This window comes from Musca domestica, unplaced genomic scaffold, assembly GCF_030504385.1.
Source record: "Musca domestica strain aabys unplaced genomic scaffold, Musca_domestica.polishedcontigs.V.1.1 22, whole genome shotgun sequence".
NCBI classification, from domain to species: Eukaryota; Metazoa; Arthropoda; class Insecta; order Diptera; family Muscidae; genus Musca; species Musca domestica.
Genome location: NW_026712262.1, coordinates 1244635 through 1256947, shown reverse-complemented (window position 1 = coordinate 1256947; position 12313 = coordinate 1244635). Strand labels below are relative to the sequence as shown.

The window sequence follows — 12313 nt, the reverse complement described above, 5'->3', positions numbered from 1 at the left end:
TGTGTACTTATGTGTACAATATGGTACACAATTTGGTACCATTTGGATTTGGGCAGACCGATCCTGAAATATGAAATTGAGATTATTGTGGGAGTGTAGGAAGCTGTGTACTAAATGGTCCTAAATTTAGTACAATTTATATTTGTGCGAATCAATAGGGATGGAATCCTGAAATTAGGAAATTATTTTGGATTGTATGATGCAGGTTCTAATGGAAATATGTACATACAGGGTGAGATAGAAAAACTGAAAACCAACTTCAGACTGCTGTCATTTCTAAGTCACTCGTCCGACAGCTGTTAAAATTATTCTAGTGACATCTCATTATATTGTTTGCAAGCGTACAAAGTTATTCGTGATCGTTAGAGCACTATCGCTTGTTACCGCGATACTTGTAGCGTAGCCCGATGTCAAGGAAATGGACGGAAGAAAACAGCAACATCAGCAGAAATGGTTCGTAATTTAAAGAAACGACTTGATCGAAACCCGCTTCGCAGTGGCCGAAAAATGGCTCGTGAGCTAAACATATCGCAATATTCCATTCGGCAAATATTGAAAAATGAGCTCGGGGTAAAGCCATTAAAATTCCAAAAAGTGCAAGAAATTACACCGCAACGGAATGAAAAAAGACTCAAAAGAGCTAAAGCTTGCTTCGCTTGGCCGAAAGTGGTGAACTGCCGAATTTGGTTTTATCCGATGAGAAAAAAATCGTTGTCCAGAAGTTTGTAATCAAACAAAATTATCGTGTTTACTTGCCAAAGAGGTCAACCCAGTGTGGGCCGCCATAACAGCCGATGGTCGCTCTCCGTTAGTATTAATCGACCTCGGCATCAGAATAAATGCCGAATATTATCGCGAAAATATTCTGGAGAGTGTATTACAGTCTTGGGCACGCAAACATTTTGGCCGCAGACCTTGGACATTCCAACAGGACTCAGCACCACCCAAGAATGGTTACAAAATGAGGTTCTTCGCCACCAAAATCTCCTGATACCAATCCGTTGGACTATTGTGTCTGGAGTATTTTGAAAAGCAAGGTTGTCACAAAAAAAAAATATCAAAGTGTCGACCACCTCATGTAAGCGCTTCGCCGGAAATGAGCCAAAATACCGCAGAGCAACATTCGGGGAGCGTGTGACTGTTTCATTGGCCTTTTGAAGGCCATAATTCGTGCCAAAGGTGACCAATTCGAACAAATCGAAACTAATTCTAAAATTGGATGCTATTTCCGATATTTTTTGCTTTCATTGAATAAAATTTGAAATAAAACAATGTAAACATTTTGGCTTTGAATTTCTTGCAGTTTTTTATCTCAACCTGTATATATGGTTATAGCTATATCTGAACTGATTTCCACCAAGAATTTATTGCACTTACTTTCAGGCTGGATTTCGTCGGAAGTTCCAAAATTCAGTTCATTTTAGCTGATATTAGCCATTTGGTGCAAAAAAAAAAAACTGAAATCGAATAAAGATATATATGGAGCTATATCCCAATCTGAACCGATCTTGAAAAATCTGAACCGATCTTGACACTTATTTCTGACCTGTATCTGATATCTGGTACCATAGATCAATCTTGTGGAGTGCATATTAGGCATGAGAGGGGCTTAAACCCCAAATCGGATGAAGTACACATATGGGAGCTGAAGGTATATCTATTAATTTTATGTACTTTCTCTAGACTGAAATTGGTCGGATGTACCAAAATTTAGGTCATTTTGACTGATTTTTGTCATTTGGTGCACAATTAATGCGGAATCGGTTGAAGATATATATGAAAGCTACATCTAAATTTGAAGCGATTCTCTCCAATTTCAATAGAGTTCGTTCTTGGACCAAATAAAGTTATTGTTTGGAAAATGTCATCACAATTGGATAATAAATGAGACCTGCGTTTTGTTTACAAAAATACATGGACATACGGACGGCGAGGCGGACTGACATGCATAAATCGACTCAGAAAGTGATTCTATGAAGATTCTCAAAAGTAGCTGTGGGTCTATCTTGCTTCCGTCTCCATGTTACAAAGAAAAATACAAAGATATAATACCCTCACCACTTTGTGGTGCAGGGTATAAAATTCGTAAAAATGCTGATAAATCGATAAAAATGGCAGCCCTGATTCATCGATATGTTCATTCTCTATTGTATGCGGAGGCTCTCCAGAGTTATAACGTTTATTCTCAGTACTCTTCTTATCAATATTTCTCACATAATCGAAGTCTGCATAATGTCTCCACTGTTTCACATGCAGAGATTAAGATGTGCTTTCTCTTCCATTTTCAACATCTGTTTCACGCTCAATTATTCTCAGGTCTCTTCTTTATTGCCTTTATATTTCACTGTTTTCTTTCTTCGAGAACCTGCCCTCATTCTGATAATCAGATCCATTATGGTACATTATATATTTTTTTTAAGTACAATTGAGCTGTATGTACTTCGTTATACGAGTAAAGGACCTCGAATTCGTAAGGTTTAGAAACACACTAAACAAATTGTTTATAAATTATATTTTTAATGTAAATATAATTGTACAACTACCAATTTCTGTTACCATACTATGGCTCAGGTGAACATTTAGTAATAAAAAATGACATCTAGATGCCGCTCCCAACTGCTTATAAACTTATTCAGCTCATACTCTTCATACGCCAAACTTCAAAGCTTTTAAAGCTTTGAGAAATGACATCAAACCGTGAAGGTTGAATTTAAAAGCCTCACATGAAGCATGGATAACAACAAAAACCCCAAAACGGTATAACAACAAAAAGAAAACAATACTTAAATATATATAGAATGACAGATCAAAGTGAAAATGGAAATGGAAACACGCACATCCACATCCCAAAGAAGAAGAAAGAAAATATGAAGAAGTAGGAAATGGAGAAATTAACTGACACACAGTCATCGTTGTCGTAGTCACTCGCAATACTACAACTTCGGACAGACGAGTGTTGAAATCAGAAGAAGAAAAAAATACAAAAATTTTAAGAGAGTGGCAAAAAGAACAACAACATTTACTTTTAAACGGATACAACTTCATGTCCTGGAACCATAGAATGTTCCACAAAAAATAACGTCATTCTGAAATGACAAATTGATAGCAATTGCAATGGAGAACATGTTGCTGCCATTGCTGAAGTGAATCAATTCATGTGTGTAAAGAAAATTTCCAATGAAAATATGTTGTGGTTTTGGTGAAAAAGTGTGATCAAGTACAAGTACATATATCTATATGCGTTAAATACATATGTTGTGAAAATTGTGGCAGTAAATCAAAGTGGAAAATTTTTGAAATAATTCAAAAACTTAATAAATTATAGGTACATATATTTTCAATATTATATCACAATTTTCCATATTCACATTTCTTGTTATCAGTGACAGTTGTTAATAACTCGATTAAAAAAAAACTATTTTTCAACGGAAGTGGGCAAAGTGGGGGCTGCTAATATAGCAAATGACAGCATGCTTTTTGTCCGAGCTGTCCAACATAATTTGAAAATAAATGAAAAGTTTTAACGAAAAAGTTTAATTTGTTTGAAAATATTAAATTGATAGAGAAGACACAGGTAGAAGACTTTATGTTCGGCTGCAACGACTTTTTAAATCCTACACCATGAGAAAACTTAAGTTATGGTCAAATCGGTTATATTCAAAATTTGTTATATGGGGAAATTTATCTACCCACAAAGAACAAGAAGTTTTAAATTATAATAATGATTTTGTTGGAAAATGTGGTCGAAACTTGTAATATACCAATAGTCAGGAGTCACTAAAGCAACTTAAAAAAGCAACTTATATCGCAAAGACAATAAATGTCCTGTAACTTTTACAAAAATAAACAAATCGTAATTATTTTTCCAGTTTTAAATGAGGGGTTTAATTCACTTTTAAAAAACAAAAATTAAAAAAAAAAACAAAAATAATTTTGAACGAAAAATAATATGTGGAAAACTAAAATGACCCAATTTTTGCTTGGTCAAAACTGAAGCAACTTTTGATTTTTTATTTTAAAATAATTAAATTTTGGCGATATCATAACTATTATTTTTGATAGCAGCTGCACACCTACGAGGCATTGAATCTATAACACGCTCAATTTGATCCTTGGGTGTGCTTTCCCAGGCACCCCGAATTCTTTGGAAAATGTTGTGCTTATTTATTTCCGAATCTCTCTTGATCTTCCTATCTACGATACTCCAAAGGCTTTCTAAGGAGTTTAGGTCAGGTGATTGTGCCGGCCATAACAAAACATGAATTTTTGACTCCCGCGACCAATATTTGACAAGCTTTGATACAAGTTTGGGATCATTGTCATGCTGAAACATCCAAATCAGCCGAATATTTTACTCAGCGTAAGGGAATAACGTGATGTCCAACACATCTTTGTAAACAAACCGATCCACAACTTCCTTTATTTTATGGATAGGCCCAAGTCCATAGAAAGAAAAACAGCGACACGCCATTTTTGACCCTCCCTCATGCTTCACTGTACTTTTGCAACACTGCGGCTTGAGTCCTTCATTTTTTGGTCTTCTCACCGTAAAATTTTTCACGCCTGAGCCTTTAGTATTAAACGTAGACTCATCCCAGAAATAATGTTTTTTTCCATTGAGCTTGATTCCACTTAATATTGTCGTTACCGAACGCCTTTTTGATTTTGTCAGATATAAATGGTTTTTTGATGTCTTACGGGCATGCAGACCAGCTGCCACTACTCGTCTACGCACTGATCTCGAGCTTATATCCAATGATTGCTCTCTCACCAATCCAGTTGAACTCTTAAATAGTTGTTTTTTATTCCTCTCACAATTTGTGGATCAGTACGGGCTGAAGTTTTTCACGGCCTTCATCCGTTATAGACTGTTACTACTGATCCAGTTTCAAAAAAAAAAACGACTTAGTATACAGAAATAATTATGAAATCACATAAATATTTATGATATATTTCTCGGAAAACATTTTCTGTGATATGTTGTTTTGATAGTCACTGATAATTTGCTGTTTTATTCAGGTACTGTATTTGCTTCTAGCCATTTTTAAAATTTTTTGGGCAGTACTACTTGTTTTATCCAAGCCAAAATCGGGTTAATTGGTTTTACCAAACATTATTTTTTATATAAAAATGAATTTTGGTTTTATGTTTTAGCTTTTTAAAAAGTGAATAAAGTGCCTAATTTAAAACAAGAAAAACTTTCTCATTTTCTTAATTTTTGAAAAAGTTACAGGGCATTCATTTTCCTTGTAATTTCAGTTGCTTTAGTTTTGGCCACCAGTGTATATCAAAGAGACAAATTATATTTTGTACCCTCCACCTTGGAAAGAAGGGTTTTGATGGTTTTTGCCACATTTCTTCGCGGATTTGTCTAGAAATGGGTATTTGTTCGTCTTAATGGGTTCTAGCTCTTTTGGCGAAACGCTGTATGCATAGGTCCATGTTATTGTATAGCCCCATATAGCCGTATTTTCCGATATTCGGTATTTTGATGACTTTTGGCACATTTTCCCAGGAATATGTCTTAAAATTGGTATATGTGGGTCATAATGGGCTCTAATGTTTCCTTTACCCTAAGGTGGAGGGTATTAAAAGTTTGGCCCGGCCGAACTTAATGTTTTTTTACTTGTTTGTTTTATTTTTATTTAGTAATTCACTTGTAATAAATCCAGTAAGGAAAAGTCAAAAGTCGGGCGAGGCCAACTATAAGTAGAGCTCCCGTAACAAAAAAATTTTTTTGAAGTAGATCATACCACCCATCAACATTTGGCTTTAGAGCACTTATAGTTTGGTTTCAGAGGGAACTAATGAATGAGGAGGAATATCCAATTGTGAATGGATTTTCACTAAATTTGGCGGACACTTTTTTATACTAAATAGCATTGCGATAGAGTGCATGATATTACTACGAGAAGGCTTATGCGGGGCAGACTTTATGATACCCTACACCTCTTTGCTATTTTAGTAGAGCTCCACATAACAAATAAAAGTTTTATGGGAGAATTCAATCATACATGCTATGATTATAATTGTAATTTAAAGTTCAAAGGACTAAGTATGTCGAAGCATTTGTATCTTTTAAATTCGGACTTGTATAGCCCATTTGGTGCACAATTAATTTAAAATCGGATAAAGATAAAGGTATTTATATCCAAATCGAACCGATCTTGATAAAATTTGGCAAAGATATTTCTGAACTGTATTTGATATATTTCCCTGAATATCTTTGTTACGGAGTGCATATTACGGCTGCGGTTGTATGTGCAAAATTCCATACTATTCTGATATTACACGTTTTGTGCACAATAAAAGGCAAATCGGACGAAGGTATATATGGGAGTTATATTTAAATTTCCGATTATCTCCAATTTCAATAGGGTTCGTCCTTGGGCACAAACAAATGTTAGTTAGTAAATTTTATGTCAATCGAATAATAAATGCGACCAGCATTTTGTTCACAAGTATACAATGACAAACGGACGGACGGAGGGACTGACATGCATAAATCAACTCAGAAAGTGATTCTATGGAGATCCTCAAAAGTCACTATGGGTCTATCTCGCTTCCTTTACCTGTTACAAACAAATGCACAAAGACATAATACCTTGACCACCTTGTGGTGTAGGGTATAAATATACTAATTTGATAAAATGGTTCGACGGCCGCATTGTTATCATGAACAAAAAATTGTATTTTTATACCCATATTTTTGTATTCGTCATTCCGTTTGTAACTCATCGAAATAATCATTTTAGACCCAACAAAGTATATATATGTTCTTGATCAGCGTAAAATTCTAAGACGATTTAGCCATGTCCGTCCTTCTGTCCGCCTGTCCGTCTGTTGTAATCACGCTACAGGCAGAACAAATTAAGATATGAAGCTAAAATTTTGCCCAGATCTGTCTTTTGTCTGCAGGCAAGTCAAGTTTGAAGATGGGCTATATCGTTCCACGATATCGTATAGCCCCCACATGACGGTACCCCCCGATATTCGGCGTTTTGATTATTTTAGCCACATTTTGTAATGGAATTGTCTGAAATTCCACACAAGAAGTCCTTTCTGTGTACTTTACCCCCTGAAAGAGAAGTGCCTATATTGGTCCACGATATCGTGTATCCCCCATATAACGGTACCCCCCGATATTCGGTATTTTGACGATTTTAGATAATTTTTTCAACAGAACTGTCTGAAAATCCATACAAGGAGTTCCTTGTGGATACCTTATCCCTTGGAAGAGAATTATCTATATAGGTTCACGATATCGTATAGCCCCCATATAACGGTATCCCCGATATTCAGAATTTTGATAATTTTACCTACATTTTTCAACGGAATTGTCTGAAATTCTACACAAGGGGTTCTTTGTGAACACTTTACCCCCTAACAGGGAGTTCTCTGTATAGGTCCACGATATCGTATATCCCCCTTATAACGGTACCCCCGATTTTCGGTATTTTGATGATTTTAGCCACATTTTTAAATAGAAGTGTCCTAAATTCTATACAAGGAGTTATTTGTGTCCCTAGACATAGATTTGTCTCTATAGGTCCACAATATCGTTTATCCCCCCATATATCGGCACCTTCCGAGATTTTAACAGAATTTTTAATAGATTTTATTTTTATTTGTTGAAAATGTCCTAATTTGTTCGAAATGGTGGAGGGTATTCTAAGTTCGGCCCGGCCGAACTTACTGCTTTTTTACTTGTTTAATATTGCAGAATGCAGGCTGCTTGTCTTTGCATTAACAGAATTCTTTAAATAAATAGTTTTTAATATATCTTTAGCAAATTTTTGTTTAATACTTCTCCTACTTTTGATGAACAAGCAACAACACAATGACTTTTTAGCAAGCCGTGTGGCTGCCACTCCATCAAAATTCGTTAGATACAAAAGTTGACAAAGGTTTTGTAATAGAAAATAAATGTACAAAGACATAATACCCTTACCACTATGGAATAATAGGTTTATTAATCGATAAGATTAAAAGGCATATTTATACAAACATGCTGCATGCATTTTTTCGCATTTTTGAGACGATGAGAGCCGTATACATCAGCGGTTCAGATGACTTAAAAAAGTCGGCGGCGGCTGTGCACCCACTGGGAGCCGATCGGCTTCGTGCTCTTGTGTGGCTTTCATAGCTTTAGTTTTTGTTTATCGCCCATTTCAACGCTGCTTCATTTTCAACCTCTAAGTACTTTTTGTACCCTTAAAAGAGGGTTGTCCCAGAATTTCTTCACATCCGCCTTTTAAAGGGTCCCTCTTCCTTGAATGACAAATTTGATTAGATTTTGTAGAAATAAGAGGTTTTTGATTTCTTTGAGTTTGGTATTCCCAACATGTTTCACAGGCTCAATGCGGATCTGCTTTTAAAATTTCAAAGTTGAAGCTTAAAGTGCCCCGTACAAAATTTTTATTTATGCTTCACGATGCATGATGAAAACTCAGAATCAGAATCAGAAAAATCAGATTTTGACGTATGAAAGGCATCATGTACATTCTCATTTGTGACGTTTTTTTTAAAGCGAAAAAACATGTTATTGAGTTGTTGGAAATTTACCGCACTTTTGGATATTATATGTGAAGAATATAATAACTTTATAGTCCGTTACCGACATTTCTGTACAGCACGTAATCAAAAGCAAAATGAATGCATTAACAATGTGCGCTGAAAGCTTCATACACACGTACACGGTTTTGATGTCTTGCATTTTGATGTTTCGCATTTTGACCATGTACGGGCACTTAAATACCTTCTTGTACTTTGTACTTTGCCAAAAATGTCACATTATCCAATCCAAGAGAGCCTCTCTTACCAAATTTCGAAGTCCTATCTTTTACAAATCACTCACTTTTCGAACACTTCATTTCCTTTAAGCTTTAATTTCCAGGAATCCCATTTTATCTCGTCCCTTCAATGACTTCGTGTTAAATTTTTGAATTCTAACTCCTTAACTCCTTTACATTTAGTACATTTCCAATAAAGATTTACTGATATTTACTTCTTTTAAATGTAAATATCCATGATAATTTAACGAATTTTAGCTCTTCTCTTTCATTTCGATGCATTTGTAAACACCAAAAATGTAAGTTTTTTGAGAATGATTTTAAGAAGAACATTCTCAGAACATCTCTCAGCCAGTGCTAAATATACATTTTCAGAATTCAGGCTGTAAAAGTGCAACATTTAGTACTCTTCAATAGCTTTTTATTAGGAATTTCCACAAACAGTACCTTATCTTATAACCCGCTTCAATAGTTACCTACATTTAAAAATTGAAGAAAAAAGACACCAAGTTATCTATGTAGAAAATATTGCTCCTAAATTTGAAATGGGTAATTTTTGATCCAAAAACGGTGTTTTTAGTATGATATTTCAAAACCCTCGCCATATCGCCCACCAATAGGTACCTATATGCCAAATTTCCAGATTCTAGCTCTAGCCGTTTTTTTTTCTGGGCGTCAACGAAGTAATCAATCTCTTCTCGTCCACAATTTTCTATATAGATACATGTCTATCTGCCCATATTTTGATGTACCATCGAAAAACATCTGATCAGACCTTCCTCAATAGCCGTCTATGAATCAAGTCCACATGCAACAGTTTCCAATATTCTGGTATATAACATGTACAAAAGGTTTACCTGCACAGTTCACTTGGAATAGATGGTTAAGAAAATGTCAAAAAATATATATTGGCAAAAAAGCTTTCAGACAACTAACTAAAACAAAACAGAAATGAAATGAAAGAGAAAGCTTTACATACATTTGGCAAAGTTGCGAGAAAAGCTCGAGTTGGAAAATAAACTATTTAGCTTTGGCAAAACTTATTCAGCCCTGCAAAACTTGCAATGCGAATCTTCATCTCTGAACATGAGAATATCCTTAAGCCAAAGGAGAATGAATCCATGCAATTTGGCAATATTTTTTGCGTTGAGTATTTAGTCCTTCATTGTACTCCTTTAGAAAACGTATTCTAGCGCGCTTAGCAAGTCAGCAAGCCAGAGATGAACAACGTTATTGCATAAAGTGTATACAAGTGTGAAAGAGAAAGGCAGATAGAGAGATGGAAAACAAATGATTTAAAGGAATTTCAAAAAGAGAAAAAAAATGGAAAATAAATAATGAAATTAAATCCTCTGCAAAAGTAACCAAGTCAAGTTCCATTAGGAACTTGAAAAGAAGTTATAACGAAATAAAAAAAATAAAACAAATTGTTTGTTCGTGTGCGTGTGTAAAAGAGAGTTGAAGTAAAGTCCTTAAAGTGAGAATTAATTAGAAAAAAGAGAAAAAACAAAGAAAATTTCCTACCAAGTTTTCCTTCTGGCCTAAAGAAAGAAATAAAGAAAAATCCTGTTTTTATACTCGACGTTTTTTTTTTGTTTTAACAATGAAACGAAGTGAACAATGAACAATGAAGTGTTTGTTGTTTGTGTTTGGATACATGTATGAGTGTGTGTGTGTGTGTGTGTGTGGCTGTGTGCGTACGTGCGTGCAATGTTTTTGTAATATCTCGACTTTAGTTTGTTGTGCGTGTCATGGATGAAAAGCGTGTTTTTTTCAATCCACACGCACACATAAACAACAACAATAATACAAGCATTTATTTAACACTTATACCAATACAATAACTACTCGTGTATATATGCCTTGAAGGACCTTCTTTACATGGATTAACAGTGTGAGAGTGTGCTGGACTGAAGAAAAGTTGACTTTATTTAAAACTTTTTTCCAAAATCCGGATTTTATTTTTAAATAATTGGACTTTATATTCGAAATCCTGAAATTATTTCGTAGGTATGATTTACATTACAACCTAAGGTTTGAACACTGAACGATTTCCTATTTCCCAATTATTACTCATATATATGGGCACACACACACATACACACAGCCGTATGTTTACTTCTCATACTCATAAATTCACACATTTGTACGCATTACGCTATACACGCTGCAGATGTATTCGCACAGTGTGGCCAACTTAAAAGGGAAAAATATTTTAAACATTGGATTTTGAAATTCTTCTTCAATTTCAAGGCAATTAGAAAATGTTAAAATAAGTTGAATAAGTGTTGCAACTTCTAGATTGAAATCGGTGTCTGGTTAATTATTGGGTGAAAATATTTTTATACCCTCAGCCATATGGCTACAGAGGGTATTTTGATACGGAATAAAGTTGCCTCATCGATATAATTGTTTTAGAGCCCAGGTTTCTTTGGACCAAATCCGTTTCAGAACATTTGTAGTCGATCTTGCGACCATCTGTCTGCCTGGCTTGCTGGAGCTCACGAAAACTCTCGAAGGGAGTATGCGATTCGATTCAAACTTGGTACATCGTAATATTATTGCCAAACCCCCCACAAAAGGTCAACATTTTCATAAAAAATATTTAATCGTGTGTAGCAAGACAGGATCATCCAAGTTTGCGTACAATTTGGAAATTACAATATTTGTATCAGTGCTATGTCAGGTCCGAAAATGGGCAACATCAGTCCACTCCATCATGCACTTCCCTATACAGGGTGAGATAAAAAAAACTGCAACAAAGTCAAAGGCCATAATTTTTACAATTTTTTTCAAATTTAATTGAATGAAAGCAAAAAATGTCGAAAATAGCATCAAATTTTAGAATAAGTTTAGATTAGTTCGAAGTGGTCACCTTTGGCACGAATTATGGCCTTCAAACGGCCAATGAAACCGTCACATGCTGCCCGAATGTGGCTCTGTGGTATTTTGGCCCATTCCCGGCGTAGCGCTTGCTTGAGGTGATCGGCACTTTGGTATTTTTTAATGACAACCTTGTTTTCCAAAATACTCCAGACACAATAGTCCAATGGAAAGGTATCCGAATATTTTGGTGGCAATGTGTGCTGGAAATGAATCGAGGAACCTCATTTTGTAACCATTCTTGGGTGGCGAGTGCTGAGTCCTGTTGGAATGTCCAAGATCTGCGGCCAACATTTTTGCATGCAATTTATTTTGATGGACGGTCGATTAATACGAACGGGGAGCGACCGAATATTTGCCGAATGAAATATTGCGATGTTCAGCTCACGAGCTATTTTTCGCCCACTGTGACGCGGTTTTCGATCAAGTTGCTTCTTTACTCTTCGAACCATTTCTGCTGATGTTGCAGTTTTCTCCCGTCCACTTCCTTGACGTCGGGCTACGCTACCAGTATCACGGTATGGTACCATGGTACGAGACACAAAAGATTTATTCACATTTAAATGCTGGAGTACTCTAACAAGAGCCACATGTAGTTTTCCAGCCAAATATAAGGAAATCACGAATTCCATCACGAA

The 12313-nt window shown here is 35.4% G+C and overlaps 1 protein-coding gene across 2 annotated transcripts in view; it reads left to right on the top strand.

Annotated features, from left to right (window-relative positions):
* The first annotated feature begins 9875 nt into the window (after positions 1–9875).
* Positions 9876–12313, top strand: part of LOC101899342 (probable serine/threonine-protein kinase DDB_G0282963) — a 548840-nt gene continuing 546402 nt past the window's right edge. For both annotated transcript variants that reach the window (XM_059122912.1, XM_059122910.1), the window contains exon 1: positions 9876–10269. The gene's annotated coding sequence lies outside the window, so the exon portion shown is untranslated. The remainder of the gene's footprint in view (positions 10270–12313) is intronic.